The sequence below is a fragment of the Alligator mississippiensis genome, chromosome 3, assembly GCF_030867095.1.
Source record: "Alligator mississippiensis isolate rAllMis1 chromosome 3, rAllMis1, whole genome shotgun sequence".
NCBI lineage: Eukaryota > Metazoa > Chordata > Crocodylia > Alligatoridae > Alligator > Alligator mississippiensis.
In genome coordinates, this window is record NC_081826.1 from 105,798,716 (window position 1) to 105,810,453 (window position 11,738).

The window sequence follows — 11,738 nt, forward strand, 5'->3', positions numbered from 1 at the left end:
CGAGCAAAGCCCAGAAGCCTGGGAAATAGCCATAGAAGAACATAAAAATAATTACATCTACATCATCCCTGACCAGTGGCTTCTTTGACTCTACCTTTATTTTAATCTCATTATTATTATTATTATTATTTGTTTCAGTACTTTTTGCCAGTCCAGTTTTCTGCCAGGGCTGATGTTAGAATAGTGACTTATTCAGTATCTCACCTGAAAAGTTGTGAACATTTGTTAACTTTGATTATTGTTGTTTCTACTAGTGAGGACTGCCTGCTGAACTCAGGATCCATATTTTAACTTGTCTCTTTTCAAAAGAGGAAAGAGAAAATCTATTATTTTATTTTGTGTTCAACTCCTTCCAGATATTCAAATGATGCCACAAGTCTCAATCTACATTACTGTTGTAAATCTTCTGGCCTAGTGGAAAAGGTTCTTTAACCAGTTTTGTCCTGCAGCTAGTTTGCTATCTCTGAATTTCACTGATCCTTTCCAAAGTTATAGTTCTTCCCAATTAGTATGAGTGCATTCTTCCTTTTGAATTCTGCTACCACAAACACTTCAATATAATCCTTATAACTGTAGGATTAAAGATAAAACTGTGACCATTTGCCATATCCATGTGCAACAAAAAGTGCCAAAAGTGCTGTGACAAAACTGTCTCTTCAAGCCACACTGTAGAATCTAAATATTTTATATACCCTGTGCAGACAACACAAAGCAATGTAAAGTACTTTCACTTGATGGCTGTGAATTATGAAGCAGCTTCCAGTTTTCCTGAGACCCTAGGTGAGATCTAAGAATGCTTGTCAAGATGTGTCTTGTAAATAAATCAGCTCTATCTACAACACTAGCACTTTAAACAGATGGCCATTTAGAATTTGGTGTTTCACTGGGGAGGAAAAAGACGAGTAATGGGAAAGTGAAGAAAACAAACACCATATTAGAGTAAATCTTATGGTGAAAGATATTAATTGTTAAATACATTTTCTGTTTTTTTAAAACACCACTGAATTATAAGTGCCAACTAATTAAGATAAGGAAAATAGATATTCATAGTTACAGGATTTACAATTACAATAGCACTTTTTTAAGGTGACATTTGATGTATTCATAGTAAAAGAATGATTAATAGACAGTGTCAGATTCTTTATAATAAAGCATGCACATATGCAGATGCTTACCAGATGATACTATAAAATGCTTTTATATTCTGACAAACCACTAGATACTCTTACAGAAACTGCTTGCATATCCATTTGTGGGTCAGGCTTTATGTGCTACAGGATTCCTAGAATTTGAGAACTAAGCTATTTAAAATCTAAATAACTCTTTTCCATTAGGGGACCTGAGAAAAATTGTATTTTCATTTTCTTAGCATATTATATTTATTTATATGGTAATTCTCATTCAATCCCAGATTTGCACCCCACTTGTCCCATCATAATACCAATATATATAAGTGTGTGTGTGTTGTCCCATCATAGCACAAATATGTGTGTGTATGTGTGAGTATATATAGATATGTATCTATGTATGTGTGTAGATAGATAGATATGACCATTATAACTCTCAAATAATTTCACACCACTAGTGTGAAAGAATAGTGAAACACATTTTCATTAGGGTATTTTAAAGAAAAATTCTTGATATTTTGGCCCATTCTCCAGTAAACGAAAGATGCCTATTCTTAAAAGGAACTGTGTGAAGTGCTGTGAATACCCTTTCTTAAAAAGTAATCACAGTGACATTCTGTTAACTCTACCTGGCTTGATTCATCCATTTGAATTAATGGGATTATGGAGTACTCCATCGCATGCCAAGGTGCCTACACATGTACTTACTTTCTGACAGTTAAGACAACTTAATTTTTTAAAGTTGACTTAACTGTCAAACTGTATACATGTATGTGGAGCAGAGTCTACTTAAATGCAACACAACATAATATAGCACCTAGGTGTATTATCTTGAGTCACATTAGTTAAGTCAACTTAACTCACAAGATGGTTGCCACTATGTTAAGGAGCTGTATGTGTGTATGCTCTAACATGGCTGAATTTTAATTGAATTAGTATGTGTGTATGTACCACCAGTTGCTAGCCTATCTGAAAGTTAGTATCCAGTTTGTAGCCATATTGGTCTAGAGGCAAAAGGAATTTTTATTTCTTCCTAGCAGGACTTCTAAAATCTTTGCTCTCTCTTATGCCTGAAGAAGGCTGCCTGTGCCTGAAAGCTTGCAAATAAAGATTTTTTTTGCATATATGTAGTTGGTGTAATAAATAATAATAGGTATCTAACTGTAATTGAATGCTATGGGGCTAGGGGATAGCATTCAATTACAGTTAGACACCTATTATGTAGAGAGGATATTGCCTTTCATAGATTTCATAGATTTCATAGACATTAGGGCTGGAAGAGACCTCAGAAGATCATCGAGTCCATCCCCCTGCCCCAGGGAAAGGAAGTCAGCTGGGGTCATAGGATCCCAGCAAGAAAAACATCCAGGTTTCTCTTAAAGGTGTTCAAAGTAGATGCTTGAATCATCTCTGGTGGCAGGCCATTCCAGACCTTGGGGGCTCGGACAGTAAAGAAGTTCTTTTTTATGTCCAGCCTGAAACGGTCTTGCAGGATTTTATAACCATTTGACCTTGTAATCCCTTGGGGCGCTCTGGTGAGCAAATATTCCCCCAGATCCTGGTGAGCACCCCTTATAAACTTATAGGTGGCCATCAGGTCACCCCAAGCCTGCATTTTTCCAGGCTGAAGAGTCCCATAGATCTCAGCCTCTCGTCATAAGGTCTGTTTTCCTGACCTCTGATCATGCACGTGGCTCTCCTCTGGACTCTCTCAAGCTTCTCCACATCCTTTTTGAATTGTGGAGCCCAAAACTGGATGCAGTACTCCAGCTGCGGCCTCACTAAGGCCAAGTAAAATGGAAGAATGACGTCCTGGGATTTTCTTGAGAAGCATCTATGGATGCAAGCCAGTGTTTTGCTCACTTTACTGGCTGCAGCATCACATTGCAGGCTCTTGTTCATCTTGTGGTCAATCCTGACCCCCAAGTCCCTGTCGTCCATAGAGCTAGTCAGCGTAGCACTGCAGAGCCTATAGACATACTGCAGGTTTTTCCTCCCAAGGTGGAGAACCTTGCATTTTTCCGTGTTAGACACCATTAGGATATCATCTGCCCATTTACTGAGCCTGTCAAGGTCAGCCTGGATTACCCCACTGTCCTCTGGTGTGGATGCTTTACTCCAAAGTTTGGTATCATTGGCAAAATTAGCCAGTCTACTTCTGACTCCAATGTCCACATCATTATTGAAGAGGTTGAACAAAATAGGTCCAAGGGCAGAGCCTTGGGGGACCCCACTGGTCACAGGGCAGCATGACGATTGACTTCCATCAACCACCACCCTCTGGGTCCAACCACGGAGCCAATTCCCCAGCCAGCGGATCATGGTGGACCTGAGGCCGCAGTTGGCCAGTTTTGCCAAAAGGTGATCATAGGATACCAGATCAAAGGCTCTGTTAAAGTCGAAATATATGACATCAATCTCTTCCCCCTTGTCCAGGTGATAGGTTACCTGGTCGTAAAAGGAAATGAGATTGGTCAAGAAGCATGACCTACCTGCAACAAACCTGTCCTGGCTATCCCTCAGGGTGTTGCCATCAGCCAGTCCATTAAGAATGTTCTCCTTGATGATTTTTTCTAAGACCTTCCCCAGGATAGGGGTCAGGTTGGTGGGCCTGTAGTTTGCCAGATCCACTTGCCTCCCTTTCTTGAAGATAGGCACCACATTGGCCTTCTTCCAATCATCAGGCACTTCACCAGAGCACCAGGAGCTCTTGAAGATCCATGCCAGGGGCTGAGCTATGATGCTAGCCATCTCCTTGAGTACCCTGGGGTGTAGATTGTCAGGGTCGGCTGACTTGAAGGTGTCCAACCTCTCAAGCTGTTCCTTCACAAGGTCAGCATTGATGGAAAGCAAGGAACCACCCACACTTAGGTGTACCTGTCCTGTAATGGGCAGGGGAGTCCCATGGGACTTGTGAAAGACTGACACAAAGTACCCATTTAGCAAGTTGACTTTTTCCTGGGCATCAGTCATCAGTTCTCTCTTTTGGTTTAGCAGGGGTCCAATGTTGCCCTTGCTTTTCCTCTGGCTCCCCACATATCTAAACAAGGACTTTTTATTGTCCTTGATACTAGTAGCCAGTTGGAATTCCATGGCAGCTTTGACTTTCCTGGTTTGCTCCCTGCAGGTCTGGACCAGTTCAGAGTATTCCTCCTTGGAGTTGGATCCTGTCCCCCGTCCTTTGTAGGTCTGTCTTTTTAGATGTAGGAGGACCGCTAGTTCCCTGGAGAGTCAAGGGTCTGCTGTGCCCTTTTGCTGCCTTTCCTCTGAGATGGAATAGCCTCAGCTTGTGCATCTAGGATCACTCTCTTGAGCAGCAACCACTCTTCCTGGACTCCCCTCCCTTTGGGGTCATGGTCCCTTAGGGCCTCACTGACAAGTCTCCTGAACTTGTCAAAGTCAGCCCTCCTGAAGTCAAGAACCTCTGTACTGCTGACTGACTTGACAGCTTTTTGGCAGATGATGAACGTGATCAGCTCATGATTGCTGTCACCCAACTTTCCTTCAATCGTTAAGTCACTGATTAGATAATCCCCAGTTGCCAGTACCAGGTCAAGCAGCACTTTGCCTCTTGTAGGCCCATAGACTCTTTGAGTCAGATACAGCTCATCCACAAATGTGAGGAAGCTTTGCAACCGTTCAGATTTGGCCGAGCACTCTTCCCATGAGATGTCCATGTAGTTGAAGTCCCCCATGACAACCGTGGACTGGAAGCGTGCAGCCTCAGCCAATTCACTGGCAAACTCCTGGTCAATCTCTTGATTCTGGGAGAGATGTCTGTAGTAAACTCCCACCATTGTATCTCTTGTGCCATGTTCCTCACAGATTTTTAACCCAGAGGGTCTTCAGTCATCCACCCTGGGTGCCAATGTTGGCTTGTAGGGACATATAGCTCTCCTTGACATAGAGAGCTACACCTCTGCCCCTTTTGTCCACTCCATCCTTCCTGTACAGGGTCAGCCAAAATCGTCATCTATACCCGTGCTCCAGTCATGGGTGGAGTCCCACCAGGTCTCTGTTATCCCTATGACATCGTAATTAATTGTGTTGAGCAGGAGGACAAGGTCCTCCTGTTTATTCCCCAAGCTCCTGGCATTGGTGTACAGGCATGCAAGTGTCCCCTTGGAGGCCTTTGCCTTGCCCGCAGCTTGATCTAGGGCTGAGGCAGGGCTAGGCTCCCTTAAGTGCCTTGGCCTGCTGGCTTTGCAACGGTTGCTCAGTGGGCCAGCAGTGGCGGTAGTCCCCCTGTCCCCCGGCGGGCTTAGTTTAAAGCCTAGTGGAGCAGGTCAGTCAGTCTGGCTGAGAAGATCCTTCTCCCCAGCTGAGAGAGGTGGCAGCCGTCCCTTCCCAGCAGCTCACTGCCTCTCTCACCAAAGAGCGTACTGTGGTCATGGAAGCTGAAGTCTTCCTGATGACACCAGTGCCGCAGCCTTTGGTTCACTACCTGGATCCTCCTCTCCCTCCTCAGCCCGCAACCTGAAACCAGAAGGAAAACAACACCTGTGCCCCCAACCCCTTAAGTCCCGCTCCCAAATCTCTTAATGCAGAATAAGTGTGTTCACACTGGGAATGTAGAAAAGCTCTCCCACTTTTGCCCTTAGGATGTTTTTGATTTTGTTACTTTGTGCTTGTCACAGAGACTTAGTAATATTAACAGTAAATATAGGTATTATTATATCTAAGTCCCTTGGGTATTTAATTATTCTAAGAGAATCCTTTATGTAAACAGGTTAATAATGATAGCCCTCCTTTGGGGCCCACCATTGCAAGCTTTGCAAATAGTCTAGCTCTTGAATAACAAATCTGAATTAGAAATGCATGTGATAACTCTTCCTTGTTTTTTGTATTTGATATCAATGAGATAGCACCCATTGAAAGGATGCTTCTTAAAGGAAACACTGGCACCACTTAATGTAGTTTGCTCATTTTTTAAGGGACAAATTAACATTATGTATCTTTATGCCATTTTGAAACTGAAGCTGACTACAAACTGTTAATTCCATAAGGCACTTTTATCCAACAGGCTGATGCATACAATTCAGGTTTCTAAGAAATGCTGGCTCTGCTTCAAAACACAGCATAAAACATAGCTGGATACATCGGTCAAACTGTGTATATCCTGAGGCAACTGACTATTTATTTATACTATTTCTATCTGAAAACTTTCTCTTACGATAAAAGTATGAGTAACCATATACTAGAACAAACAACAACAACAAAACTTCATCTTCCCCTGAAAGAACCCAAACCCTGTTTTTTCTGAAGGTCACCAATGATATGTTTTCAGCCCCTGGTCATGAATTACTTCTTGCGTGTAAGACAAGACTTCAAGTTGGTCTGTTATCCTGTTTATCACAATGTATGTTGTGCTTTCTTATTTCAACATTTAGAGAGTGAGCATGAGAATAAGAAGGACTTAAAAAAAAAAAAAAGAATGTGTCCATTTCTTAATGTAAACTTCAGTCTTTTTGTAATGCTTAGCTATTTTATACAGTAAAATTCTCTTAATTAAGTGCCCTGGTGAGTATCAGTAGCTTTCCAAATTAAGAGAAGAGGGTGTCATAAAAATAGCTTGAAAAGATGTCAAATGAAATAAAACACTACAAGGAAAAGTGTTTTCACCATTTCTCATTTTTATTCTTTTCACTTTTAAGTTTTCATCATCTTCTATATTAAAAATACAGTTTCTTCAAACTGTCTTCTGTCTTCTGTTCACTAGCTCATCTGTTAAGACTTTGGTCACACCCATACTAGCTTTAATTAATCTAACATAGGTAATGGTAGCTGTAAAGACATGGTGGTGCACTGATGTCAGCACCCATTAACCACCTAAATGTATACTGAGGGCCCTGTGCCGTATGGTGTCACAACTTCACTAATACTGTTATTTACACTAACTAGATACTGCAATTGTACCCTACCCTTCATATGAAGATGTACATACATAGAGTTTAATTCTTTTGATTCATGCGTAGGTGGAGATACTTAAGGAAAATGTAATTAATGTAATGCATTTTATATATATATATATATATATATATATATATATATATACATGTATGTGTGTGTGTGTGTGTGTGTGTGTGTGTGTATTACACAGCATATATGTAATGGGGTGCTCGATCAGCTGCATGTGTGTAGGGTAGCTAGGATCTGAATTCCGTCTTTCAGGACCTTGTCTAGTAGCCGGTGTTTGATTTGATCTCTATGCCTCCATGCTAACCCTCTGTTCTCACCTGCCACAACTTGAATCTTATTTATTTAAATCGGGAGGCTTCTCCCAGGTGGATATCCACAGGCACAATCAATACCTGCTTTCTTGGGGCTCCTACCTCCCCTTTCACCCCGTCCATTCATCTACCATTTGTTACTCTATAAGAAGTTTGAATTCCTTTGTACAGGTTCAATGTCAATCATCAGCTTTGTCAAGTCAACTCAATAAAGTCTTATCAATATTGGAAAGGGAATTGTCTCATTGACAGACTCACACTTTGATGCTCTCAAATACCGGATCTCCACTCCCAATTGTAGATTCTTCATCAGAAGTCTCAGGCAAGATCTTACTCCAGTGTTCCCTTTTAGAGCCAGTTACCTATCCAGGTGACTGCACTTAACTGGTTGGCATCTGTCTCCCCTCTGAGGCAGACTGCCTGTGCCCGACCACTCTCTTTCTCCCGGCCAGCCACTTCCTTCTTTGTGGCTCCTGGGATCCCGCTGGTCTTCCCCAGTGTGCAGGAATGACTGCTGATGCCAGGCTTCTCTGGCAGGCTAATGTACAGGACTGTGTCAGTTCTTCCTGGCTTGCCTGCACTCAAGCCGTTGTTGTCTGGTGTGCAGGCTCTGCTGCCCATACTGGTCTTCCCCAGCCCCCTCTCCTTGATTTTCAGTTTTCTTTTAAAACCGGCGTGCTGCTTCCAGCCAAACCAGAAGCAGCTGACTGCCCCCTCCCCCCCCCCCATGCATCCAGCACACACTCTTAAAGCATGCTGGTGCCAGTGCATGATTTGCCAGCTGCTCTTCTGAAGTCACGAGGCATCCTCTGGCCAGTGAGCAGCTCCAATGGCTCTTCCTGGGTTCTGCGATTTCATTTCGGGATCCTCCCAAAGCATTGGGAGCACACATCCACAATATATAATAGTAAATAATAGTGTACTATATATGTACTATAATAGGTGTACAGGTTTCCCTCGATTTATGCTGTACGTGTGTTCCTGGAGAATGGTGCATAAATCAAATTTCCATAAATTTAACCCACTTGACAATGTAACAAATAGGTATAGGTTCCCATGGTGGTGAGGGAGGGAGGGAGGGAGGGAGGGAGTGAGGCTTGGACTAGGGAATGGGTGGGGACAGGGGTGCCGCTCCCAGGGCTGCACAAGGCAGCGAAGAGGGAACAGAGTGGCACTCACCCCAGCCCCGGCTGCAGTGACTCTCAGGCCACTCCCGGCTGCAGCACGGGAGTGGCCCGTGCTAGCTGCCTGCAGCCTCTGGGCTATACCATGCTCCACCTGTCCCCACCACCTCTGCTCCTGGGCTGTGCCATGCCATGGTGCTGGCAGCTAGTGTTGGGGTGAGTACTGTGCCCCACACCACCTGGGGCTCTGCTTGTCTGCAGTCACCCCAAGCAGTGCTGCAGCAGCCCTGGCAGCAGCCGACACCAGCTGCCTGCACCATAGCACAGTGCAGCCCAGAAGCTGGGATGAGCCCAGGTGCAGGGGGACAGGCAGAGAACAGTACAGCCCAGTGGCTGCAGGCAGCTGGCACTGGCTGCTCCTGGGGTGGCTGCAGCCAGGGCTGGGGTGAGTGGGGCCATGGCCCTTTCCTCTCCCCCCACAGACTTACCTGCTTGGGTGGCGGGGGGGCTTATCACATAAGATCTGATCACATAAGAGTGAATTTACCTTGCATGTAACAAATTATGGGTCTAAATATGCTCATCGGATAACAGCAAATTTGCATATAAAGAATCCGCATAAATTGAGGGAAACCTGTATCACTACTGCTACCTACTAATAGTAGTATATGCAGAGTAGCAATTTAATGATACATATTTTAAGTTTAGCATTGTATATTCATGATACAACTATATTATGAACAAGTGCACTAACACTGAAGGGAAATGTCACTGACCTTCAAACTTTCACTATGCTCTCCAAGTTTTACATTTCATATTCAGTTCTTTTTAGAAAGTTAACCCATGTCATTTATAGCAGTTCTATCTTTGTGGTTCATCTTTGTGCAGTCATAATGGGTTTTACTGACTTGTATAGAAAGAATTATAATGGAACTGCCTAAATCATTTTGGGGGTATGGGAGAAAGGAGGAACTTAACTTATTGCTGTTGAAAGTAACAGTATCTACTACTCAGAAACTAAGCCATGCAAAAACACTTTCAAAATAAAATAGTCAAATGTACTTTGGTAATTCAGGTGAAGTCAATTAAGAATTAAGAAATTAAGATAAAATGTAAAGGTATAAATTTAAACACATGTAATGACAAAAATTGTTTGTTTATTTCTGCTTTAAATAAAATGCAAACAAGTAGAAATTTAAAACTTAGAAAAACAAAGTTTTCTGTTAGAAAAAATACTGTAATTAAAGAGCCAGGGAGTTAATATGTATTGTAGAATCTTCTGACTTGCCATTTTTATTTTTCAACTTTTATTTAGTAATGTTTTTTCCCCACCAGAAAATGAGATGAATATGAGCCAGCAGTGTGCATTTGTTTCCAAGAAAGCTAACACCATACTGGGCTGCACTGGTAGGTGTGTTGCCACTAGGTCAAGGGAAGTGATTATTCCCCTCTATTCAGCACTGGTGAGGCTACATCTGGAGTACTGTGTTCAGTTTTGGGCCCCCACTACAGAAAGTATGTGGACAAATTGGAGAGAGTCCAGCAGAGAACAACAAAAATGGTGAGAGGGCTGGCGCACATGACTTTTGAGGAAAGACTGAGGGAACTGGGTTATTTAGATTAGAGAAGAGAAGACTGGGGGGGGGGGGTAGGGGGCGGTTAATAGCAAACTTTCAACTACCTGAAGTGAAATTCAAAAGAGGATGGAGCTAGACCGTTCTCAGTGGTGGCAGAACAAAGAGCGATGGTCTCAAGTTGCAACAAGGGAAGTTTAGGTTAGATATTAGGAAGAATTTTCTCACTAAGAGGGTAGTAAAATGCTGGAAAAGATTACCCAGAGAGGCGGTAGAAGCTCCATCCTTAGATGCTTTCAAAACCTGGCCAGACAAAGCTTTGGCTGGGATAATTTGTTGGGGATGGTCCTGCTTGGACTAGATGTCCTCCTGAGGTCCCTTCCAATCCTAGCTTTCTATGATTCTATGACTGAGCAGTACCAACTGCACAGTGGGGCACATGTGTAGACACGCTCACAGATAACATTATCACAGTTTAAGATGGTGAAATATGTACAGTTTATTGAAACATATTTAATATACATCTATTAAACTATTAATTAAGGGGATATGAAGAAATATTCTGTACATATGCATTGTACTATTTATTTCCTGAATGAGATTATATTCTATTTATTGCAAATTAAATCTAGTCTACCAGGGCAGCTATCCTTTATCCATAATCTTTATGTGTAATCCCTAGTGGGCACTCTGTTTATTTACAATTAATACTGGTAAAGATTACCTGGAAATATAATGGCTAGGGACAGAAATTACACAAAAACCGGTACAAGTGATTGAAAACCAGTTCAAATCTGTAAAACAACAGAAGTTCATTGCATATAAACCATTTTCAAAATGGCCAATGCCACTTTAAAATAATCCTGGATGGATGTAGTATCAGACTTAACTGTTTTAGATTAAATTGGGTTATTGAACTTCTGTCTCAGATCCCCTCCAGATTCAAGTCAAGTTACAGTCCCTCAGTGTCCCAGGATGCTTTGCACCTTGCCCGCAGACCCTCCTTCGCAGGGTGGGCAAGATCACCTTGATCCAAGTTGTCTGCTCCAGCTGAGCAGGGAAGCAGTGGTTCAGGGAAGTATGTGCACCCCATGAGAGTGCTGGTGTACCCCCTGACAGCAGCATTCCTGGGCAGGGGGGGCAGGTGAGAGGGTTGGTGCCCCCACTGAGAGCGCCAGCCAGGGAGTGCACCAGGAGAAGTGGTCCCCCTGTGACTGATCCCGCTGGCCCGGAGTGCTGGTGGCGCCCGCTAGCGGCATGCCGCTGCCAGTTGCAGGTTGGCAGGATTGGCTGTGGAGTACCCCACCCCCTGCAGTCACTGACTGTCCACTGGGGAGACAAGTGCCCCCCTGACTGAGGAGGCACCAAGTGCCTGTGCAGGGAAGCATGCTCTAGCAGCCCCCCTGCTTCTGGGCTGAGCCACTAAAGGCACATGGGTGCATTTCTGGCATCAAAAATTAATGTCTGTTCACCTGCTTATCAGTTTAATATACGCAGTTTAGACGAAAATGTGAAGATTTAACTGATTCAGCCTTGGGCTTTTTGACTGTGTGTACTTAGTGAATAGGACAGAAAATTAGCTAAAACCTGGATCAACTTCAATTTCAAAGAATGTCAGCTGATATGAAAGAGGAAAAATAATAATAATAACATTAGCATACCTAATCTGTAGCCATGCATTAA